Genomic DNA, 25,905 nt, shown 5'->3' with positions numbered 1-25,905 from the left:
TCTGGATTCGTCAGATTCTGGTTCAGTATGTGACAATGAGGTGCATTCAGTATTAATTATGTGTCTGTCAGTCTTTGGTAATTTGTGTGAGAGTGAGAATCGTTCTGTATATATGTCTCTGATACTCTTGTCATTGTGTATTTGATTCTGTATTTGTCAGTGTCTAGTACTAAATGTGACAGTGAGGTACATTCTCTGTCAATCTCTGGACTTTGTGTGAGAGTGAGGTTCATTCTGTACCAGTCAGTCCTTAATAATCGGTGTCAGTGTGGGATTCATTGTATCTCTATTATTTTCTGGTATTGCATGTGTGTAGGGGACTCATTCTGTGTCCGTCACACTCCGATACTCTGTGTCAGTGTGTGATTCAACCTGCACCTGTCAGTCTCTGGATAGTGAATGTTGGTTTCACTCTGTACCTGTCAGTTTCTGATGAGAGAGTGTGGGTTTTTCACTGTAACTGTCAGTTTCTGATATGTGAATTTTAGGTTTTACTCTACCAGTCAGTCTCTGATATGTGAGTGTGGGTTTTATTCTGCATCTTCCAATTACTGTTCTGTGAGAATGGGTTTTATTCTGTTTCTGTCTGTCTTTGGTTTGTAAACGTGGGTTCTATTCTGTACCCATTGATCTCTTGTATGCTAGTACTGCTTTTATTCAGAACCAGTCAGTTTCTGATAGATGAGAGTGGGTTTTCCTTTCTAACTGTCAATTTCTGCTATTGAAAAAGTGTTTACTCTGAATCTGTAAGTTTCTGGTTCGTGAGTCTGGGTTTTTGTCTTTATCTGTCAAACTCTACTATGTGAGTGTCTTTTTCACTATCTTCTTTTTCTGCTATGCAATGTTGTGTTTTTTTATGTACCTGTCAGCTTCTGGTAATTGAGTGTGGGTTTCTTCTGTATCAGTCAGTCACAGGTGAGTGAGTGTGAGATTATTCTGTCTCTGTCAGTTTCTGATATCTGAGTGTGTGTTTTTCTTTGTACCTCTCAGTGTCTGGTTTGTTGGGACAGGCTTTATTTTGTACATTTTTGTTTCTTGTATGTGCGAGTGGGTTGGAATATGTACTTTTTAGTCTCTGTTGAATGTGTGAGTATTTGAATTAATACCCACTAGTTTCTGGAATGTGTGTGTCAGTTTTACTCTTTATCTCTTCGTCTATGGTATGTGAATGTGGGACTTACTATTTATCTCTCAGTCTTTGGTGTGAGTGTGGGTTTTACCATGTATCTGTCTGTCTCTGTGAGTTGAGTGTGGGTTTCACTCTGTAAATGTTGTATTATGGGATGTGTGTTAGGTTTTTCCCTGTAAATGTTGTTATCTGTGATGTATGGTGGGGTGTTTACTCTGTATATGTCATACTCTGGGATGTGAGTGTGTGTTTTACTCTGCAATGTTATACTTTGGGATGTGTGTCAGGGTATTACTCTGTAAATGTCACAATCTTAGTTGTGTGGTGCGGGGTTTACTCTGTATCTGTGTCAGGGTTGGGGAGCCACAGGGCCATGTAGATATGGGGCCGTGCTCTCCGGGCAAGGTAGGTTCTGGACCCAAGTGCAGAAACCAGGCTAGAGGCAGGTATACAATCTTTAAGGTACTTTACTAGATTCACACATAACTAGATTCACACAAGGAACACAACAATATACATAGAACTCGAGACAAGTTACAAAACGGTTAGTCAAGAATAGGAACTCAGGGCAGCTTCCATGAGGCAACCTACTTGTCTGTACTGAGCTGGGATAAGCTTACCACAAGCGCAACCAGCTTGCCGAGACGAGACTCGAGACAAGCTATCACGAGGGGCTGCCGCAGGGGTAACAGGCTTATCAATACAGAGCTCAAGACAAGCGCCAGCATGGCAACACGCTAGTCCAGCCCAGCACCTTATCAAGACTAAGAACAACAAGAACACAGACTTAGTTACATCTTAAATACAAAGCTCGAGAGAACCATGGCAACCATCTAGTCAAAGCCAGGAGCCATAGAACGAAGGCTAGTCCCTGGTTCCCCGGTTAGGACTGAGCAAGGAGGGAAGCAACCACAGAACTTATATACCAAGAAAACCAGGTGAAACCCATGAACAGCTAACAGGCCGTTAAGAATTAACACAGGAGGCTAGGAACAATTAACAAAGGGCTAGAACCAAACAAGTGAAGGTGCCATCTAGAGGCTACAGAAGGAACTGACTGGCACCCTCACAGGACCCCCCCCCTAGGAACGGCTCCTGACGTTCCCTACACAGGGCTCGAAAAACACAGGGCTCGAAAAAAACACAGGGCTCGAAAGACACAGGGCTCGAAAGACACAGGGCTCGAAAGACACAGGGCTCGAAAGGCACAGGGCTCAAAAGGCACAGGGCTCGAGAGGCACAGGGCTCGAGAGGCACAGGGCTCGAGAGGCACAGTGCTCGAGAGGCACAGGGCTCGAGAGGCACAGGGCTCGAGAGGCACAGGGCTCGAGAGGCACAGTGCTCGAGAGGCACAGGGCTCGAGAGGCACAGGGCTCGAGAGGCACAGGGCTCGAGAGGCACAGGACTCGAGAGGCACAGGGCTCGAGAGGCACAGGGCTCGAGAGGCACTGGGCTCGAGAGGCACTGGGCTCAAGATGCACTGGGCTCGAGATGCACTGGGCTCGAGATGCACTGGGCTCGAAATACACTGGGCTCGAAATACACTGGGCTCGAAATACACTGGGCTCGAAATACACTGGGCTCTAAATACACAGGGCGCTAATACACAGGGCGCTAATACACAGGGCGCTAATACACAGGGCTCGAAATACACAGGGCGCTAATACACAGGGCGCTAATACACAGGGCGCTAAAACACTGGGCGCTAATACACAGGGCGCTAATACACAGGGCGCTAATACACAGGGCGTTCATACACAGGGCGAATCTTCTTAGCTTTTCAAGCAATGATATTCCCCATTCCAACTGTTCACAAACTGCAGATGTTCAGAAACCTCAAGACAGAATCATCCTCTTCATCCACTAGCGGCAGAGACATGTCGTGGTGATCATATGACCAAAATCTTGGTAAGCAACGGAGCCATCGTTTCTCCAGAGTTAGCACGCTCAATGGATTATATTCCAAAGGGATGCAAGAAGGGCAAAGACTCGAGAATTTAACTTGTCCAGGAGAGCTTGAGAATTTAATTGTCCAGGAGAACTCAAGAATGTCTTATCCAGTAGAGCTCGAAATTTTCATTTGTCCAGAAGAACTTGAGAGTTTACCTTGCCCAGGAGAACTCGAAAGTTTAACTTGTCCAGGGGAACTTGAAAACTTAACTTGCCCAGGAGAACTTGAAAACTTAATTTGCCCAGGAGAACTTGAAAACCTAACTTTTCTAGGAGAACTTGAAACCTTAATTTGCCCAGGAGACTTGAGAGTTCACTCGAAAATTTCACTCTATGAAGGCCCAGGAAACTTGAAAGTTGACTTGAAAGTTTAACACAATGGGAGGCCCAGGAAGCTTGAGAATTTACTTGGGGGTCTAACAGTAGAGGCCCAAGAAACTTGAGAGTTGACTTGAGGGTCTAACAGTAGAGGCCCAAGAAGCTTGAGAGGTAGACTTGAAAATTTAACACAACGAAGGCCCAGGAGACTTGAAAGTTTACTCGAAATTTTAACACAATGAAGGCCCAGGAGACTTGAGGGTTCACCTGGGGTTCTAACAGAATAGAGGCCCAGGAGACTTGAGAGCTAACACGAAAATTTAACACAAGAGGCTTGAAAATTCACTTAAACATTTAACACTGGAGGCTTGAAAATTCACTCGAAAATTTAACACAAGTCTTGAAAGTACACTTGAAAACTTAACACAGTGGGGGTCTCCTTCCTAGGAGAACCGAATATTTGCCCAAGAGAACTCGAAAATTAACTCGAGAGTTTCAAACCTTAGCCGGTTGGTTTCTACTGGGTCCATGTATGGCTCAGTCCTACTGTCAGGGTTGGGGAGCCACGGGGCCATGTAGATACGGGGCCGTGCTCTCCGGGCAAGGTAGGTTCTGGACCCAAGTGCAGAAACCAGGCTAGAGGCAGGTATACAATCTTTAAGGTACTTTACTAGATTCACACATAACTAGATTCATACAAGGAACACAACAATATACATAGAACTCGAGACAAGTTACAAAACGGCTAGTCAAGAATAGGAACTCAGGACAGCTTCCATGAGGCAACCTACTTGTCCGTACTGAGCTGGGATAAGCTTACCACAAGCGCAACCAGCTTGCCGAGACGAGACTCGAGACAAGCTATCATGAGGGGCTGCCGCAGGGGTAACAGGTTTATCAATACAGAGCTCAAGACAAGCGCCAGCATGGCAACACGCTAGTCCAGCCCAGCACCTTATCAAGACTAAGAACAACAAGAACACAGACTTAGTTACATCTTAAATACAAAGCTCGAGAGAACAATGGCAACCAGCTAGTCAAAGCCAGGAGCCACAGAACGAAGGCTAGTCCCCGGTTCCCCGGTTAGGACTGAGCAAGGAGGGAAACAACCACAGAACTTATATACCAAGAAAACAAGGTGAAACCCATGAACAGCGAACAGGCTGTTAAGAATTAACACAGGAGGCTAGGAACAATTAACAAAGGGCTAGAACCAACCAAGTGAAGGTGCCATCTAGAGGCTACAGAAGGAACTGACTGGCACCCTCACAATCTGTCATACTCTGGGATGTGAATGTGTGTTTTACACTGTAATGTTATACTCTGGGATGTGTGTCAGGGTATTACTCTGTAAATGTCACAATCTGGGATGTGCGGTGGGGGTTTCACTCTGTATATGTCATACTCTGGGATGTGAATGTGTGTTTTTCTCTGTATCTGTCATACTCTGAGATGTATTTTTGGGTTTTACTCTGTATCTATCATACACAGGAATGTGTGTGTGGGTTTTAATCTATATCTGTAATACCCTGAGATGTGTTTACGCATTTTACTCTCTATCTGTTTGTCTTTGGTGTGCGAGGGTGGGCTTTACTCTATATCTGTCAGATTCTGGTTTCTGAGTGCCAGGTTTTAATCTTTACCTGTCAGTTTCTGTCATGGAAATGTGGGTGGTCATTCTGTACCTGACAGTCTCTGGTGTGTGAGTGTGGCTTTATTCTATATCTGTGATGCTTGAGGGGCCATTTGACCTACTCCTGCTTCTAATGCTTATATCTCTGGGATGTGAGTGTGGGTTTTTGCCTGTAATATTCAGTTTGTGCCACGTGTGTGTGTGTTTTACTCTGTACCTCTCTGTCTCTGGGATGTGAGTGTGGGTTTTTCTTTGTAACAGTCGGTGTCTAGTATGTGAATATGGGCTTTATTTTGAACCTGTTGTTTTCTGGTATGTGTGGCTATGCTGTATTATGTATCTGTCAGTTTCTGTTATATGATTGAGGATTTTACTCTATTCATGACTGTCTCTGGTATATGAGTCTGGGGTTTTCTCTGTCCCTATTCAGAGGGATTTGAGTGTCCTTTTACACGAATCACTGAAAGTTAACATGCAGGTACAATTAGAATGGTAAAAGGAATGTTTGCATTTATTGCAAAGGGGTTGCAGTAAAAGTATAAGTATGTGTTGCTGCAATTTTAAAGGCCTTTGGTGATACCATAACTGGTGCACTTTGCATATTTTGGTCTCCTTATCTAAGGCAGGGTTTACATGCTCTAGATGGGGTGTAGCAAGTGTTCACGAGATTGATTCCTAGGCTGTTCTATGAGGAGAGATTGATTATAATGGGCATATATTCTGTGGAGTTTAGAAGAATGAGAGGTGATCTCATTGAAACATTTCAAATTATAGAGTGTTTGACCGGGGTAAATGCTGCGAGGCTGTTTCCACTGGCAGGAGAGTCTAGAACCAGAAGTCATAGACTCGTGACAAGGCATTGGACAATTAGGAATGAGTTGATGAGAAATGTATCCACTCAGAAGGTAGTGAATCTTTGGAAATCTCGACTGCATGGGGCTGTGAATGCTCAGTCGATGAGTGTATTCAAGACTGAGATCATAGATTTTTGGGCACTTAGGGAATCAAGGGATTTAGGGAGAGGGTGGGAAATTGGAGTTGTGGCAGAAGTTCAGCCATAATCTTATTGAATGGCAGAGCAGGCTTGAGGGGCTTTATAACTATTTCTTATTTTCTTACAGCTGACTGTCTCTTGGATGTGTTTGTGGATTTTATTCTGTATCTGACAGTCTCTTGAATGTGAGTGTTGTGTTATTTCACTATCTTCAGTTTCTGGTATGCAAATGTTGGATTTATTATGCACCTGTGATCTTCTGGTATGTGAGTTTCACTCTGTACCTGACAGTCTCTGGTATGTGAGTGTGACTTTCACTCTGTATCTGACAGTCTCTGGTATGTGAGTGTGAGTTTCACTCTGTATCTGACAGTCTCTGGTATATGAGTGTGAGTTTCACTCTGTATCTGACAGTCTCTGGTAACTGAGTGTGAGTTTCACTCTGTATCTGACAGTCTCTGTTATATGAGTGTGAGTTTCACTCTGTATCTGACAGTCTCTGGTATGTGAGTGTGAGTTTCACTCTGTATCTGACAGTCTCTGGTATGTGAGTGTGAGTTTCACTCTGTATCTGACAGTCTCTGGTATGTGAGTGTGAGTTTCACTCTGTATCTGATAGTCTCTGGTATATGAGTGTGAGTTTTACTCTGTATCTGACAGTCTCTGTTATATGAGTGTGAGTTTCACACTGTATCTGACAGTCTCTGGTATATGAATGTGAGTTCTACTCTGTATCTGACAGTCTCTGATATGTGAGTGTGAGTTTCACTCTGTATCTGACAGTCTCTGGTAAGTGAGTGTGAATTTTACTCTGTATCTGACAGTCTCTGGTATGTGAGTGTGAGTTTCACTCTGTATCTGACAGTCTCTGGTATGTGAGTGTGAGTTTTACTCTGTATCTGACAGTCTCTGTTATATGAGTGTGAGTTTCACTCTGTACCTGACAGTCTCTGGTATGTGAGTGTGAGTTTCACTCTGTATCTGACAGTCTCTGTTATATGAGTGTGAGTTTCATTCTGTATCTGACAGTCTCTGTTATGAGTGTGAGTTTTACTCTGTTACTGACAGTCTCTGCTATATGAGTGTGAGTTTCACTCTGTACCTGACAGTCTCTGGTATGTGAGTGTGAGTTTTACTCTGTATCTGACAGTCTCTGTTATATGAGTGTGAGTTTCATTCTGTATCTGACAGTCTCTGGTATGTGAGTGTGAGTTTCACTCTGTATCTGACAGTCTCTGGTATGTGAGTGTGAGTTTCATTCTGTATCTGACAGTCTCTGGTATGTGAGTGTGACTTTTACTCTGTATCTGACAGTTTCTGTTATATGAGTGTGAGTTTCATTCTGTATCAGACAGTCTCTGGTATGTGAGTGTGTGTTTTACTCTGTATCTGACATCTCTGGTATGTGAGTGTGAGTTTCACTCAGTATCTGACAGTCTCTGTTATATGTGTGTGAGTTTCATTCTGTATCTGACAGTGTCTGGTATGTGAGTGTGTGTTTTACTCTGTATCTGACAGTCTCTGGTATGTGAGTGTGAGTTTCACTCTGTATCTGACAGTCTCTGGTATATGAGTGTGAGTTTCACTCTGTATCTGACAGTCTCTGATATGTGAGTGTGTGTTTTATGCTGTACCTTTCAATTTCTGTTGTAAGAATAAGGGTTTTGTTCTGTACCTGTCAGTTTCTGGGATGGGAGTGTGGAATTTATTCTGCATCTGTAAGTCACTGGTTTGTGAGTAATGGCATTAATCTCTTGCTGTTATTCTCTGGTGCCTGAGATTTGTTGTCCCGTTTATCGTTCAGAGTCTATAATTTGGCTGTGGGCTTTATTCTGTATTTGTCAGTCTCTGGGATTTTATTCTTTATCTGTCAGCTTCTGTTGTGTGAGTGTGTGTTTCACTCTGTACCATTCTGCCTCTTGTATGTGAGTGTGGTGTGATCTCTGTAAATGTCAGTTTCAAGTACGTGAGTGGGGATTTTTGCTGTATCTGTCAGTTTCTATTATATGAGTAAGGTTTTAATCAGTCGCTGTCTGTTTCTGGTATGGGAGTGTGGACTTTAGTCTGTCTCTTCCCGTCTAATCTTGTGTGTGTGTGGGTTTCACCCTGTACCAGTCACTCTCTGGGATGTGAGTGCAAGTTTCACCCTGTATCTGTCAGTCTCTTTTAATTGTGTTTTGATTTTATCTATAGCTGTGAACCTGGTATGTGAATGTGGGTTTTACTCTATACCATTCTGTCTCTAGGATGTGTGTGTGAATTTTACTCTAACTCAGTTTCTAGAATATGGATGTAGTCTTTTGTCTGTACCTGTCAGTTTCTGGTGTGATTGTAGATTTTACTTTGTACCTGTCTGTCACTGCTTTGTGAGTGTGGGCTTTATTCTGTAGCTGTCAGTTCTGCTACTGGTTGTGAGTGTGGGATTGATTCTGTATCACTTATACTGGTAATGTATGTGAGTGTGAGAATTATTATGTAATTGACAGTCTCTTGTATTGTACTATTCTTGCTCTGTGTAACTATTGGATTCCACTCCTTCTCCACCTTGTGTAGGCCAATGCTCGTTTGAGATTATCTGTGACTGTCTCAGGAGGAGGTTTGTTTCAGTCCATTACCTCCGACTCTCTGGTCTTGTATTTTAGTTATTCGGGTTGACTGTCCGTGTACAGCCAGCAGCGAGGACTGACACCATATCAGTGTTTATCTGTTCGTATGTGTAAGGGAGTGAAAATGGATATGCCTATCAGTGCAATGTGTTTGGGCTTTGAAACAGCATCTTATTCAACTACTGCAAGTTACTGTGAGATTCATAATGTAACACTGGAAATTCGGATCACTGTGGAGCTGACTGCTTCTGCTGCCTGTTATAATAGGATTGAGGCCAGTTCTGTGTCTCTGCGCTCTGTGAGTGATAGTCTACTTACTGTGTGTGCGATGGAGCTGCCTGAATAGTTAACAGAATGTCTCAGAGCCCGGATACTGATATATCTGAGGGAGCGACAATGTGTCTCTCGATCACCAGCAGCACGGTTCTGGAGAACTCAACGCACCCAAAGGAAATAACCGATTTTTGAATTGTGTTATTTCACATTTCTCACCTGCTGCTTGCAATCGATGCACGTTGTGAATCTCCGCACATCCTCACTGTCAGGCTGTTTCCCTGTTCACTGAACAATAATAACAGACACGGTGAGATTGGAACTGAATCAGGAACATTCCCTACTGATCTGGAGAAAGCAGCAATGATTTGAAAGAGCGAGGTGATTTACATTCTAAATTATCTTACACTGTGCACACACAGCCCGAGAATGGCCTCTCCCTTCCCCCACTCACTCCATGTTCCGGAACTAGTTCCTGTTCCAATCTGTCTCTTACAAACAATCCCCGGCTTCCGATGAACTTACCCCGACTCAAAGCCCATCTGCGGACACAGTCTCAATGCGATGTGCTGCTGTGAGGAGGCTGCTGTTTGCTCCCTTACTCAGGCCCGTGATATCTCCGCTCCCTGATGTGTTCAGCGATCATCAGCCGAGCACAGAGGAAACGGCCCCCGCTGGCAGAGCTGGGGGAGGGGAGCTCACGTGGTCCCTTCCTGTCACTTTAAACACTGTGGGGGAGAGGGGGAGGTGCTGGAAACTATTTTAATGCTGAAGCATGAAAGCTGGAGGCGGAGCTGAAGCTCAGAGGACGCTGTCTCTGCTCTGTCTGTCACTGTGATTCTGTCTTCTCCCAGCCTCTCTCACACTCTGCCTTTCTCAACCAGATCCGGGCTGGCTTCATAAATTCATCAGGACGACGAGAGTTTATCATTCAGTTTATATTCCTGTAAAGAATTGTCCGGCCTGGAGGAGGTAAAGGAGGCAAAGGACTGGGAAAAGTCGGAGCCAAGCGCCACCGAAAAGTGACAACATCCAGGCACAAAACAAAGGCTCTTCTCAGAACCACCCACCGCCTCACAGAGAGAGCAGCGCCCTCGGACCGGGAGCGGGGATATATTGGGGTGGGGAATAGCTTCAGAATTATAAGGATTATTATGGGGTTTCAAGTGACTCTTTGGGCCGGACCCTGTATTCTCCCCTCACAGTGAAATGCTCTTTTAGTCTTCCTGGGTGTCCATGCCCTCAGTGTTCTGTTTCCATTCAGCTTTTATATATCAGACAGATGGTGTGACGGGGAACCGGAGCTTTCCACCTCACAATAGGTTAAACCGAGCTGCTGTGACAATAGGCCAACTTGTGAGATTATTCTCCTGCTGAAGTTTGCTTCCTGCACAGATACTGTCGGGGATTGTGGAATTCAACGGTTTAAGTAAAGTCATTGGATGGACTGTAATGTCTCCAGTTCTAACTGTCGGAACCCGCTGTAACCTGAGGCTACTTCGGATTGGTCGCTTGATTGGAATCCCATTTCCTTAACAGAATTAACTATTGGCCTCAATTGATCAATTTTAAAATTAAGTTTGAAACATTCCACCACATTCAAAAAAGATAGACTTTATTTATAATTATTAAATTCGACAGAGACAGACATTAAATTGGGGCAGTTTCACTAATTTTCTGCCAATTTCCTCACCAGATTGACAGGACTTTGGCCGGAATGAATAAACTGACGAAATCAGTGCATTAAACTGGCGGCTCCTTCAGGGAGGCTGTGGGTGGCTCTTAAAGCAGCCTTTGTGATTTCCATGTTTCTGTCAGTAAATTGTAGAGTTTGACTTGGAGCTGGCGTTCTTGGCCAGCTCCCCGGGCAACACCAGACTCACGGCGGTCTGGATGTGTGGACACAATCCGCACTCTCCAAACTATTAGACGTCTTTGTCATCTACTGGCTCAAAGCGAGTGCTGCAACAAGAGACAATGATTCAGCAGAAACCATTTTGATTTCGACAGATACCTCAGCACCGTGTTTATGTTCCGCTTAAAACCATTGCCAAGTAGTTTATTGGTCTAGGTGAAAACTCCAAACAACCATTAAAAGCAGATGGACGCGCTCATCCGATTCTAGTGTGAACAGGGTGGTTGATCATTGAGTGTGGGATAGACACTCCCTCTGTCACTCTGGTACTATGTGCCAATGTGGGATTCACTGCTGAATATGGGACAGATACTGTATCTGCCACTCTCTGCATTGTCAGTGGCAGATTGGCTGGCGAAAAACGATAGATACTGTATCTGACACTCTCTAGTACAATGTGACATTTTTAAATTGTCTGGTGAGGCTACACTAGATACTTTATCTGTCACTCTCTGGTGCTGTGTCAGTGTGGGATTGACAGGTGAGTATTGGAAAAGCACGACCACTCACTAGTACTGCTTGTGAGTGAGGGGATATTCGTTCATACAGGATACCAATTGTATGTTACTCTGTTACTGTGTGGCAGCGTTTGATTGTCAGGTGAGTGGTGGATAGATAACTTAATGGGCAAATCTGTGAATTTCAAAGTAGAATTTAAGATTTAACATGTTAATTTAGATCTGAGATTGGATGGAATCATACCTTGCACAAAGGAAGTTGGCTGTGGTTGTTGGAGTTCATTCATCTCAATCACATGACATCACTGCAGGAGTTCCTCAGGGCAGTGTCCTAGGCCCAACCATCTTTAGCTGTTTCATCAATGACCTTCCCTCCATCATAAGGTCAGAAGTGGGGATGTTCGCACATTGTTCAGCACCATTCGAGACTCGTCATATACTGACGCAGTCCGTGTCCATATGCAGCAAGACCTGGACAACATTCAGACTTGGGCTGACAAGTGGCAAGTAACATTCGCACCACACAAGTGCCAGGCAATGACCATCTCCAACAAGCGAGACTCTAAACATCTCCCCTTGACATTCAATGGCATTACCATCGCTGAATCCCCCACTATCAACATCCTGGGGGTTACCATTGATAAGAAACTGAACTGGACCAGCCATATAAATACTGTGGCTACAAGAGCAGGCCAGAGGCTGGGAATGCTGCAGCGAGTGCCTCACCTCCTCACTCCCCAAAGCCTTTCCACCATCTACAAGGCACAAGTCAGGAGTCTGATGGAATACTCTCCACTTGCCTGGATGAGTGCAGCTCCAATAACACTCAAGAAGTTCGACGCCATTCAGGATAAAGCAGCCCGCTTGATTGGCACTCCATCCACCACCTTCAAAATTCACTCCCTCCACCACCGGCGCACTGTGGCTGCCGTGTGTACCATCTACAAATGCACTGCAGCAACTCGCCAAAGCTCCTTCAACAGCACCTTCCAAACCCGTGACCTCTACCACTTAGAAGGACAAGGGCAGCAGACGCATGGGAACATCACCACCTACAAGTTCCCCTCCAAGCCGCACACCATCCTGACTTGGACCTGTATCGCCGTTCCTTCACTGTTGCTGGGCCAAAATCCTGGAACTCCCTCCCTAACAGCATTGTGGGTGTACCTACACCACATGGACTGCAGCGGTTCAAGAAGGTGGCTCACCACCATCTTCTCAAGGGCAATTAAGGATGGGCACTATATGCAGGCCTAGCCAGCCAGCGACGCCCACATCCCATCAATGAATAAAAAAAAAAATTGTGACCCATAGAACAGAACAGTAACCAGCCCTTTCCTAGATACAGTTGGTGTCTCTGAAAAGAGCCTTTGGGTTATTAGATTGAATCTTGTCCACTTTACTTGCTCTTGGAGCTGGCAGTGCTGGTTTTCTTGGACAGCAGCACGGCCTGGATATTAGGCAGCACTCCGCCCTGAGCGATGGTCACCTTTCCCAGCAGCTTATTGAGCTCCTCGTCATTGCAGATGGCCAGCTGCAGGTGTTTGGGGATGATGCAGGTTTCTTGTTGTCGCGGGCCGCGTTGCCGGCCAGCTCCAGGATTTCAGCGGTCAGATACTCGAGCACAGCAGCCATGTAAACCGGGGCTCCGGCACCCACACGCTCAGGGTAGTTGCCCTTTCGCAGGAGCCTGAGAACACGGCCCACAGGGATCTGCAGTCCGGCCCGGGAGGAGCGGGACTTGGCCTTGGCCCGAGCTTTACCGCCGGTTTTTCCTCTTCCAGACATTTCCACAATCAACACGGTCAGAGAAAGAATGAAAGTCTCCTCTGCTACTGCTCTTCTGCTCTCCTTATACCTTCTTAAGGAACTCAGAGTGCGAAATTATGATTGGTTGCTTTGTATGAATTTCATTTGTGTTTTCCGTTGACCAACCCACCAATCAATAGGGCGGAAATAACTGGCCTCAACAGTCAGACCGCCAACGATTTTTTATTTTCATAAAGCCCGCCAACGTTTTTCTAAACCACTGAATTAAGTTAATAAATTCATTATTAGTCAAAGATTTCCGAACATTTTTAAATTCTTTTTGTCTTATTCCATCACTCCCTTGCAAATTCCAGGCTGATACTGTTGTGTATGTACCTTTAAGAGAGAACTGTTTTACAGCTCCTGTATACTGTAGTACCGGCTGTGACCTCACCTGTATATAAAGCCAGAGCAGGCTTCTGTACTTCAGTCTTGAGACTACTCTACTCCAGTAAACACCTGTTGATTGTTAAGTTACAGCCTCCGTGTAGTTCTTGGGGAAACATCCTATTTAAAGAATCACGGATCTAACAGTGGTGATGAGGTTGATTCAAATCTGCCTGCAACTCTGCATTTCCCATCGAGGAGTCGCTCTGGGAGGACGGTGGAAGAAACTTGAGGCCAGAAGCATAGGCGTCGACCACAAGCAACCACCCAGTCATCCGGCAGCAAGTCAACATTGCAGGAGTGGCTGTTGAGATCCAGGCTTGGTTCCACAGCCACGACGATCCAGCAACAGACTGGTAACAGGTGCAGCGCACACACTTCCCAGACAGTGGTGGTGGGAGCTGACCGACGGCTTTGAAAAGCCGAGCAGCATCGACGGGTTAAGAGAGAGGGTGAAGCGCACAGGGCGCGGCCGGGGGTTAAACGACCGAGTGGCATCGAGGACAAACGAGCAGAGAGAGAGAGAGGGTAAAGCAGCAGTCGGGTTCAGGACCGAGCGACGGCAACGGGAAAGGCGCACAGGAGAACGCGCAGAGCACAGCCAGGGCTAAAGGGATGAACCGCGTCCACGGAGAGAAGAAGGGGGAGCGCGGGAGATGGCATTGAGCCGCGGAGAAGAAGGGAGAGCGCGGGAGATGCCATTTTTAGAAGCCGCAGCGGAGAAGAAGGGCGAGCGCGGGAAGGAAGGAAAGCGTGAGAGACGCCATTTTGTTCCAGCGGAGAAGAAGGGAGAGCGCGGGAGATGCCATTTAGTCAGTTAAAATACACCCAGGGATGGTGAAGAGTGGCAGTATCACAGCGTTCGACAATGAAGTCGAAGATTGGGCGACATATGTGGAACGCATTGAGGTGTACTGCAGGGCGAATGAAGTGCCAGATGCTAGAAAGCACTGGTTTTGTTAAGTTCCATGGGTGCAAAAACCTATGGCTTACTGCGAAACCTGATAACCCCAGAGAAGCCTGTGGAGAAGAATTTTGAAAGCATAGTAGAATTCCAACAGGACCACTTAAGCCCCACACCGCTGCTGATAGCAGAAAGATTTAAGTTCCACAAAAGGAACCAGCATAAAGATGAAAGTAATGCTGAGTACTTAACGGAACTGCGCAAGTTACATAGAATATACATAGAAGATAGGAGCAGGAGTAGGCCATTCGGCCCTTCGTGCCTGCTCCGCCATTCGATGAGATCATGGCTGATCCTTTAATTCAGTATCCCGTCCCCGCCTTCTCTCCGTAACCCTTAACCCCTTTTGCCCGTAGAAATATATCTAATTCCCTCTTAAATATATTTAATGAGCTGGCGTACACTGCCCTCTGTGGCAATGAGTTCCACAGGTTCACCACTCTCTGAGTGAAGAAATTCCCCCTCATCTCTGTCCTAAATGGTTTAGCCCTTATCCTTAAATTATGTCCTCTAGTTCTGTTCTCACCCGCCAAGGGAAACATTCCTTCTGCATCCAGTCTGTCTAGACCTGTCAGAATTTTATACACTTCTATGAGGTCCCCTCTCAATCTTCTAAACTCCAGTGTGTACATCCCTAAACTACATAGTCTCTCCTCATAGGTCATTCCCGCCATTCCTGGTATCAGCCTGGTGAATCGCCGCTGCACCCCCTCCATGGCAAGAACATCCTTCCTCAGATGAGGCGACCAAAACTGTACACAGTACTCGAGGTGTGGTCTCACCAGTGCCCTGTACAGCTGCAGCAAGGTATCCCTGTTCCTGTATTCTAACCCTTTTGCTATGAAGGCCAGCATACCGTTTGCCTTCTTGACCGCCTGTTGCACCTGCATGCTCGCCTTCAGTGACTGGTGTACAAGAACACCCAGGTCTCTCTGTACTTCCCCCTCTCCCAATCTATTGCCATTTAAATAATAATTTGCCCTCCCGTTCCTGCACCCAAGGTGGATAACTTCGCACTTGTCCACATTATAGTGCATCTGCCATTTATCCGCCCAATCGCCCAGTCTGTCCAAATCGCTCTGGAGCTTCCTGGTCTCTTCCTCTGAGCCCACCCCCCCTCCTAGTTTAGTGTCGTCTGCAAATTTGGAAATGCTGCATCCGACTCCCTGATCCAGGTCATTAATGTAAATTGTGAACAGCTGGGGGCCCAGGACAGATCCCTGTGGTACCCCACTTGTTACTGCCTGCCATTCAGAAAATGAGCCGTTTATTCCAACTCTCTGTTTTCTATCTGACAGCCAGTTCCCTATCCACGCCAAAACTTTCCCCTTTATCCCATGAGCCTCAATTTTCCATGCTAATCTTTTATGTGGGACCTTATCGAAGGCCTTTTGGAAGTCCAGGTACACCACATCTACTGGCTCTCCCCCATCTATTCTACCAGTTACTCCCTCAAAAAATTCCAATAGATTAGTCAAGCACGATTTACCCTTTGTAAATCCATGTTGACTCTGTCCTATCCTGTCCCCATTTGCTAAGTGCTCCGCTATTTCATCCTTAATGATGGACTCCAGCATTTTGCCCACAACTGATGTAAGGCTTACAGGTCTGTAATTACCTGCTTTTTCCCTACCCCCCTTTTTGAATAGTGGGGAAACGTTAGCTACCCTCCAATCCATCGGTACTGTTCCCGAGTCTAATGAATTCTGCAAAATCATCCTTAGTGCATCCGCTATCTCTAGGGCCACCTCCTTCAGTACCCTAGGATGCATGTTATCAGGCCCTGGGGATTTGTCCACCTTCAATCCCTTTAGCTTCCTTAACACCATATCCTTAGAGATATTGATTTGCGTCAGTTCCTCCTTTGCCAATGTCCCTATTTTTCCCGATATCCCAGGGAGGTTTTTTGTGTCTTCCTTCGTAAAGACTGACCCAAAGTATGCATTTAGTTGATCTGCCATTTCCTTATTTCCCATTATATATTCCCCCGTATCTGACTGCAATGGACCAACTTTGGTTTTCACCAGTCTTTTCCTTTTGATATACTTATAAAAGCTTTTGGAGTTAGTTTTTATATTTTCCGCCAGCTTGTTTTCGTAAGCTATTTTGCCCCTCTTGATTATGCCCTTTGCCCTCCTTTGCTCTATCTTAAACTGTTCCCAATCTTCCGCTCTGGCGCTTTTTTTGGCTATTTTATACGCCCTATCTTTGGATTTTATGCTGTCTCTAATTTCCCCTGTTATCCACGGTTGAGTCACCTTTTTAGATTTCCTTTTATGCCAGATTGGTATAAACAATTTTTGCAATTTTGTCATTCTATCTTTAAATGTTTGCCATTGTTTATCTACCTCCAGTCCTCCCAGGAACGTTGTCCACTCAGACCTACTCAGTTCCCGTCTCATGGCATCATAATTCCCCTTGTTTAAATTCAGGACCTTAGTCTCTGAGTCAATTTCTTCGCTCTCCATTTCGAGTGAGAAATCGATCATGTTATGATCGCTCTGACCCAAGGGTCCCCGTACAACAAGATTACTGATTAGTCCCTTCTCATTGCACAGTACCCAGTCCAATATAGCCTGTTCCCGAGTTGGTTCCTCGACATATTGATCCAGATAACCATCCCTCAAACACTCAAGGAATTCCTCCTCCTCATTATTTTTACTGATTAGGCTAGTCCAATCTATATGTAAGTTAAAGTCACCTATGATGACAGCTGTGCTCTTATTGCACGCTTCTCTAATTTCCCTCGTGATGCCCTCCCTAACCTCTATTTTACTATTTGGAGGCCTATATACCACTCCTATTAATGTTTTTCGCCCCTCGCTATTTCTTAGCTCCACCCATATAGATTCTGTATTAACTGAGTTAATATCCTTCCTTTCAATTGCATTTATCCCCTCTTTTACTAGCAATGCTACCCCTCCTCCCTTTCTTTTTTGTCGATCCTTCCTAAATACTGAATACCCCTGTATGTTAAGCTCCCAGCCCTGCTCACCCTGCAACCATGTTTCCGTAATCCCAATTAGATCATAATTATTAACCTCTATTTCCACAGCTAATTCATCTACCTTGTTCCTGATGCTTCTCGCATTAAGGTATAAAACCCTCAGGCTTTTTTTATGCTCACATTTTTTATGAATTAGTTTGGCCCTTTGTTTTTTGTTCCTCACCCTTTTATCATTTATTTCTGTCTGCCTTTCACTTTCCTCTATTTCACTACATAGGTTTCTAGCCCCCTGCCATACTAGTTTAAATGCTCCCGAACTGCTTTATCAAAAATTACCCCGAGAACATCAGTTCCATCTCTGCACAGGTGTAGACCGTCCCTTTTGTATAGGTCACACCTACCACAAAACTGGTTCCAATGCCTCAAAAATTTAAAACCCTCCCTCTTACACCACTGCTCAAGCCACGTATTTAGCCTAACTATCCTGTTCTCTGTACTCTTACTAGCACGTGGCACTGGTAGTAATCCAGAGATTACTACCTTCGAGGTCCTACTTTTTAGTTTGGCTCCTAACTCCCTAAATTCTACTTGTAGGACCTCTTCCCTTTTTTTAGCTACGTCGTTGGTACCAACATGTATCACGACAACTGGCTGTTCCCCCTCCCCCTCCAGAATGTTCTGCACCCGCGCCGAGACATCCTTGACCCTTGCACCAGGGAGGCAACATACCATCCTGGAGTCTCGGTCGCGACCACAGAAACCCCTATCTATTCCCCTTACAATCGAATCCCCTATTACTATAGCCCTGCCACTCTTTTTCCCTCCCTTCTTTGCAACAGAGCCAGTCATGGTGCCATGAGCCTGGCTGCTGGTGCCTTCCCCCGATGTGTCACCCCCCCCGACAACAGTACCTAAGGCGGTGAACCTGTTGCTAAGGGAGACAACCCCAGGGGATTTCTGCACTACCTTCCTGCCCTTGCTCTGCCTTTTGGTCACCCATGTACTGTCTACGCTGGCCTTAACCTGCGGTGTGACCAACTCACTAAATGTGCTATCCACACCCCTCTCAGAATCGTGGATGCTCCAAAGTGAGTCCACCTGCAGCTCAAGGGCCGTCATGCGGTCCCACATGAGCTGCAGCTGGACACACTTCCTGCACACATAGTCGTCAGGGACACAGGAAGCGTCCCTGATTTCCCACATGTTACAGGAGGAGCATGACACAGGTCCGAGCTCTACTGCCATGACTTAACCCTTATATTACTTTTAATTTTCTAGTTTTAGTTTATTTATCGACTTTTGTTTTCCCGAAGCTTACTTAGACCAATGTATACTGTACTCCTCTTATTCCTTTTTAAACTAACCAAATCCCACTAGTTTTGGTTTTACTTTCTAGGAAGGTTTGAGGAAAGTACTTACCAGTTAGTCTTACCTCCCTGGTCTTTCGCTGACTTCCCGGTCTTGTGTCCCCTTGGTCCTACGCCGACTTCCCGCTCCTCCCGGTTCCTGCCCTGCTGAAAAGAAACTGAGACCAAAAAATTTGTGACCTCTGTTTTTAGACAGCTGCTAAAAGACTACTAGGTTAGAGGAGGGGGGCGGTGGGGGTTCCTACTCTGTAGGAACTCGGGTTTAAGCCACCACCCTCCTTAAATACCTTTCACCTGTTATCGAAACACTGCCAGTTTGGAGCGTCTCTATCCGATACGTGAAGGGACAAGTTTGCGTGTGGGCTTCAAAGTGAAGGAACCCAGAAACGGCTTCTATCAGAAAAGGATCTTACGCTGGACAAGGCTTTCAGCATGGCAGTATCACACAAAGCAGCCACATGGGGCGCTGCAGAGATAGAACGGAGACCGCAAGAATACGGCACCAATGAAATGTCTTATGGAGCAGGGAAGTGTTATCGCTGCGGCAGAACGACACACGATCAGAAGGATTGTTGGTTCAAGGACCAAGTGTGCAGACAGTGTGGGAAGACAGGACACATTGCAAGAATCTGCAGGTCAGGGAAGAAAACCAACAGCAGGAAATCTCCACAGGAGAAGTATAAAAAGGTACATAAGGTGATGGACAGTAGTTCAGACGAACAGGGAAGTGATACAGACTCCGGAAGCAAGGAGCTGGGTTGTCTGAAACTACATAAGGTAACCAAAATGGAGGATCACCAGACTATCTGGGTCACACTCAAGATAGATGGAGTCCAAGTGAAAATGGAATTGGATACTGGATCAGCCCTAAAAGTCATAAACCAAAGGGACTACAAGCAGCTATTTCCACATATACCCTTGGAAGCTACAGAGATTGTCTTGAAGAAATACACGGGGCAAAAAGTCTACCCCAAAGGATAAATAAGGGTGAAAGTGATATACAAAGGCCAGGAAATACCTAAAATGGACCTATATGTATTGCCAGATGGAGGACAACCACTACTAGGACGTGAATGGATCCGAAAGATACAACTAGATTGGCATTCCATACAGGCACTGAAGGTTGAGGCCAAAAAGGATGACGACGCCACACCTGGACGACTGTCAAAAATGCTAACTGACGCACAAGAGGTGTTCCAGGAGGGACTCGGAACACTAAAAGGCATAACAGCAACGAATAAAATAGAGGAAAATGCAAGTCCAAAGTTTTTTAAGGTCAGGCCAGTGCCTTATAAGAACATAAGAAATAGGAGCAGGAGTAGGCCAATCGGCCCCTCGAGCCTGCTCCACCATTCAATAAGATCATGGCTGATCTGATCCTAACCTCAAATCTTCTATCACTCTGCATCCACCCAAACCCATGTGATCTCCCGGGAGAGGCGAAAAACCAGATAAAGAACCAATGGCCAATTTGGGAGAAAAAAATCTGGGAAATTCCTCTCCGACCCATCTAGGGGATCGAAATTCTTCCAGGAGATCACTCTGTCCCTATATTTTCTACAGTACTTACCTTCTGTAAAGGCGATCTCCACCCCAGCCAGGAACAGGAATAAAACCATCTCCTGAAATCTAACACAGAATTAGAACACAGTAGTAGCAGAGCCAGGCTACACGGCCCCTGGGCCCACTCCACTACCCACAGGGCCATGACCATTCCGAACCTAGACTCATGTCCAATTTCCTGCCCGCTCCCCGTAACCCATAATTCCCTTTACTTCTAGGAAACTATCTATATCTGTTTTAAATTTATTTAATGATGCAGCTTGCACAGCTTTCTGGGGCAGCAAATTCCACAAACCTACCACCCTCCGAGTGAAGAAGTTTCTCCTCATCTCAGTTTTGAAAGAGCAGCCCCTTATTTTAAGTTTATGCCCCCTAGTTCTAGTTTCACCCATCATTGGGAACATCCTCACCACATCCACCCGATCAAGCCCCTTCACAATATTATATATTTCAATAAGATCGCCTCTCATTCTTCTGAACTCCAATGAGTAGAGTCCCAATCTACTCAACCTCTCCTCATATGACCACCCCCTCATCCCCGGGATTAACCGAGTGAACCTTCTTTGAACTGACTCGAGAGCACGTATGTCTTTTCTTAAGTATGGACACCAAAACTGTATGCAGTATTCCAGGTGTGGTCTCACCAATACCTTGTACAACTGCAGCAATACTTCCGTGTTTTTATACTCCATCCCCCTAGCAATAAAAGCCAACATTCCATTGGCCTTCTTGATCACTTTCTGCACCTGCATACTAACCTTTTGAGTTTCGTGCACCAGGACCCCCGGATCCCTTTGTACTACAGTACTTTCCAGTTTCTTGCCATTAAGATAATAACTTGCTCTATGATTTTTCCTGCCAAAGTGCATAACCTCACACTTTCCAGTATTGTATTCCATCTGCCAAATCTCTGCCCACTTACTTAGCCTGTCTATGTCCCTTTGCAGGTTTTTTATGTTCTCCTCACTCACTACTATCCGTCCCATCTTTGTATCATCTGCAAACTTTGATATGTTACACTCGGTCCCCTCCTCCAAATCGTTAATATAGATTGTAAAGAGTTGGGGACCCAGCACTGACCCCTGCGGAACACCACTAGTTCGGAACACCACTGGTTGCCAATCTGAGAATGAACCATTTATCCCAACTCTCTGCTTTCTGTTCGGGAGCCAACCCTCCACCCACGCCAGAATATTACCCCCAATCCCGTGATTTTTTATCTTGAGCAATAATCTTTCGTGTGGCACCTTGTCAAATGCCTTTTGGAAGTCTAAATACACTACATCCACTGGTTCCCCTTTACCCACCCTGTATGTTACTTCCTCAAAAAACTCCAGCAAATTTGTCAAACATGACTTCCCCTTCATGAAACCATGCTGAGTCTGTCCTATTAAATTATGTTTATCCAAATGTCCCGTTACTGTCTCCTTAATAATGGACTCTAACATTTTACCTTCTCCAACATGGAGGGGGAAATTACCCAATACCAGGCCCAGGGGAACGTGTTGATCTGTGGGGACCTCAATTCAAGAACGGGCGAAGAACCAGACTTCACCAATAATCAGGGAAACAATTACGTATTCGGGAATAACCACTTTGACATCCCTTCCCTTCCATACAGGCATAACTGCGACAAGCAGTCAAATGCCAACGGAAAACAGCTACTACAGCTCTGTCGAAACCTGGGTCTGTACATTGTCAATGGTAGGTTCATAGGAGACCTCCTAGGAAGATCGACCTATTGCTCACCTCTTGGCTGCAGCACAGTAGACTATATGATTACAGATTTAGACCCATCCTCTTTCAGAGCATTCACAGTCAAACCACAAACAACACTGTCAGATCACAGTCAAATTACTATGTATCTCAAAAAGACAGAAACAAACAACATAGAAACACAACCCAGTAAACTGTACAACACCAAAAAATCGTACAGATGGGCCAAAAACGACACGGAAAAATACCAGAAAACAATTAGCAATGCATCAACTCAAGCTCTCTTAGACACCTTTCTGGATAACATATACACTCACAATAAGGAAGGCGTAAACCGGGCAGTTATTAACCTAAACAATATTTTTGATAATTTGGCAACAAGTGCAAACTTGAAAGCTCGCAAGAACAAACCCAAAACAAAAAACTATGAAAAATGGTTTGACCCATTTTGCCATAACATGCGGAAAAAACTTAGAAAAATATCAAACCAAAAACGCAGACATCCAGAAAACGAGGAATTACACCTTACTTATTGTCAGACACTAACACAATACAGAAACACACTCAGAACCAAAAAAGAGCAATATATTAAGAATACACTCAGCTCCATGGAGGAATCCATTGATTCCAATTGTTTCTGGGACAACTTGAATACACTACACAAAAAACAACACGACGATTTGGCCATTCAAAATGGGGACACATGGCTAAACCACTTTGAAAAATTATACCAGAAAAACACACTAAGACCAGAGCAACACCAAATATGCAAAAAACTGGAAAAGCTAGAAATGGCCATAAAAGATAACCAAAACCCGCTAGACACCATAATAACAGAAAAAGAACTTCTTGAAAAACTCAAGGACCTGCGACCAGGAAAAGCTTGCGGGACAGACGGCATACTAAACGAGATGATTAAACACACAGACGACAAAATGAAACTGGCTATCCTAAAATTCTTCAACTTGGTTCTGAGTGTCGGTTATTTCCCTGATATCTGGAACAAAGGACTCATAACGCCCATATACAAAAGTGGGGACAAAATAGACCCAAACAACTATCGAGGCATCTGTGTAAACAGTAACCTGGGGAAGGTATTCTGTAGCATCATAAACAAAAGACTTATAAACTTCCTTGAGGAGCACAATGTCTTGAGTAAAAGCCAAATTGGATTCCTGCCAAACAATAGAACATCCGATCATATCTTCACCCTACAGACCCTAATTGACAAACACGTTCACCATAACAAAAGCAAAATCTACGCATGCTTTGTAGATTTCCAGAAGGCTTTCGACTCCATCTGGCATGACGGTTTATTCCTGAAACTTATCGAAAGCGGGGTAGGAGGGAAAACATATGATGTAATTAAATCAATGTATACAAACAACAAATGTGCAGTTAAAATTGGAGACAAACAAACAAAATACTTCCCACAGGGGCGGGGGGTGACGCAGGGCTCGCAAATCTCACTGACACTCTTTAACATTTACATAAATGGATTGGCAAAACTACTTGAACAATCTACAGCACCTGGCCTCACCCTATATGAATCCAAGGTTAAATTCCTCCTCTATGCAGACGACCTGGTTCTGCTGTCACCAACTAAGGAGGATCTACAGCAGAACCTGGACCTGCTGGAGTCATACTGCCAGACTTGGGCCCTGACAATAAATCCCCCAAAAACCAAAGTCCTTGTGTTCCAGCAAAGATCCAAACATCAGGGACCCAAAATAAATTTCACAGTAGGAACAACCAAAATTGAACAAACCACTAACTACACATACTTGGGCTTAATAATCAGTTCTACGGGAAACTTCAAACTGACTGTGAATGAACTGAAAGAGAAAGCAAGAAGGGCTTTCTATGCCATCAAAAAATCAATCCAAATAGAAATCCCAATTAGCATTTGGCTCAAAATTTTCAAATCAGTAATTGAACCAATTGCGCTCTATGGCAGTGAGGTATGGGGACCGCTAACACAACAAGAATTTGCAAAATGGGACAAACACCCAATTGAGATCCTACATGCAGAATTCTGTAAAAGTATCCTCCGGACTCAAAGGAAAACAGTAAACAATGCATGCAGGGCGGAACTAGGCCAATATCCATTAATAATCACTATCCAAAAAAGAGCCACCAAATTTTGGAATCACCTACAAATGAGCAACCCCCAATGCTATCACTACGATGCCCTGAAATGCCAAGAGCTGACCATAAAGAGGAATACCCTCAGTCAACTAGCCCTGGGACTCAGTGAAGTAACTACTAACAATACTAACAATAACCAGCCCCAGGACAGTGACAGGGTAACACAAAGAATTCGACCCAACACAATCGTCGCTAAGCAAAAGGAAAAATACCTGACATATTGGGCAGAAACAACAAAAACCCAAAGCAAACTCAATTGCTACTTGGCCCTAAACAGACAATACAACATAGCTGATTACCTGACCATGGTAAAGGATAACAAACTGAGAAGAACCTTGACAAGGTACAGACTTAGCGAACATAGCCTAGCGATCGAAAAAGGCAGACACAGGCAGACCAGGCTGCCAAGAGAAGACAGGATATGCTCTCACTGCAGTCAGGGAGTAGTGGAGACAGAGATGCACTTCCTCACAGCCTGTGGAAAATATCAGGGCATCAGGGAGAATTTCTACCAAAAATTCTCACAAATATGCCCTGAATTCAGAAATCTGAATGACAACCAAAAACTCCCATTCCTACTGGGGGAGGAGAGAAGCTGTGTAACACTGGCGGCACACTATGCTACAGCTTGCCACGAACAGAGGGACAACCAGTAAACTAAGAAAAGAGTATATATAAACAATGCGAATGTATATTTATACACTCAGGGATACACCTGTTTATACACTGTATGAATAGAACTGCGTTTATGTGTTCAACCATAAATGTATTTTGATGCTTTGGCAACATAAGATGTACCTTATCATGCCAATAAAGCGATTTGAATTTGAATTTGAATTTGAACATTTTACCAACCACAGATGTTAGGCTAACAGGTCTATAGTTTCCAGCCTTCTGCCTACTACCCTTTTTAAATAAGGGTGTTACATTAGCAGTTTTCTAATCTGCCAGGACCTTTGCTGAGTCCAGTGAGTTTTGGAAAATTATTACCAATGCATCCACAATCCCTACCGATCCTTCCCACAAGCCCCTAGGATGCAAGCCATCAGGTCCAGGGGATTTATCCGCCTTGAGTCCCATTATTTTACCAAGTACCACTTCCTTAGTGATTTTAATCGTATTTAGTTCCTCCCCCCCTAGAGCCCCCTGTTTGTGCAGTGTTGGGATATTCTTAGTGTCCTCTACTGTAAAGACTGATACAAAATAATTGTTCAGTGTTTTTGCCATCTCCATGTTTCCCACCATTAATTTCCCGGTCTCACCCTCCAAGGGACCAACATTTACTTTAGCCACCCTTTTTCTTTTTATATAACTATAAAAACTTTTACTGTCTGTTTTTATATTATTTGCTAATTTACTTTCATAATCTATCTTCCCTTTCTTAATCAGTCTTTTAGTTATTTTTTGCTGTCTTTTAAAGACTTCCCAATCTTCCATCCTCCCACTAGATTTGGCTATCTTACATGCCCTTGTTTTTAGTCGGATACTATCCTTAATTACTTTACTTAGCCACGGATGGCTATCTTTTCTTTTACACCCTATTTTCCTCAGTGGAATATATATTTTTTGGAAGTTGTAAAATAACTCCTTAAATGTACACCACTGATCATGTACCATCTTACCCTTTAATCTATTTTCCCAGTCCACTCTAATCAATTCCACTCTCATACCTTCATAGTCTCATTTATTCAAGCTCAGCACGCTTGTTTGAGATCCAACCCTCTCACC

At 44.6% G+C, this 25,905-nt stretch overlaps 1 long non-coding RNA gene across 1 annotated transcript; it reads right to left on the bottom strand.

The window, feature by feature from the left end:
• Positions 1-1,584: 1,584 nt before the first annotated feature.
• On the bottom strand, positions 1,585-9,597 carry LOC147114444 (uncharacterized). The gene is made up of 3 exons (XR_015078940.1): positions 9,429-9,597; positions 9,123-9,191; positions 1,585-4,033 (listed from the first exon to the last, which is right to left on the bottom strand). It is a non-coding gene; the product is annotated as an uncharacterized LOC147114444 (long non-coding RNA).
• Between the last annotated feature and the right edge of the window lie 16,308 nt (positions 9,598-25,905).

Source organism: Somniosus microcephalus, chromosome 7 (genome assembly GCF_052327205.1).
Source record: "Somniosus microcephalus isolate GS21.2 chromosome 7, FLI_Smic_1.0, whole genome shotgun sequence".
NCBI classification, from domain to species: Eukaryota; Metazoa; Chordata; class Chondrichthyes; order Squaliformes; family Somniosidae; genus Somniosus; species Somniosus microcephalus.
This window is presented reverse-complemented; position numbering and strand designations above follow the sequence as displayed.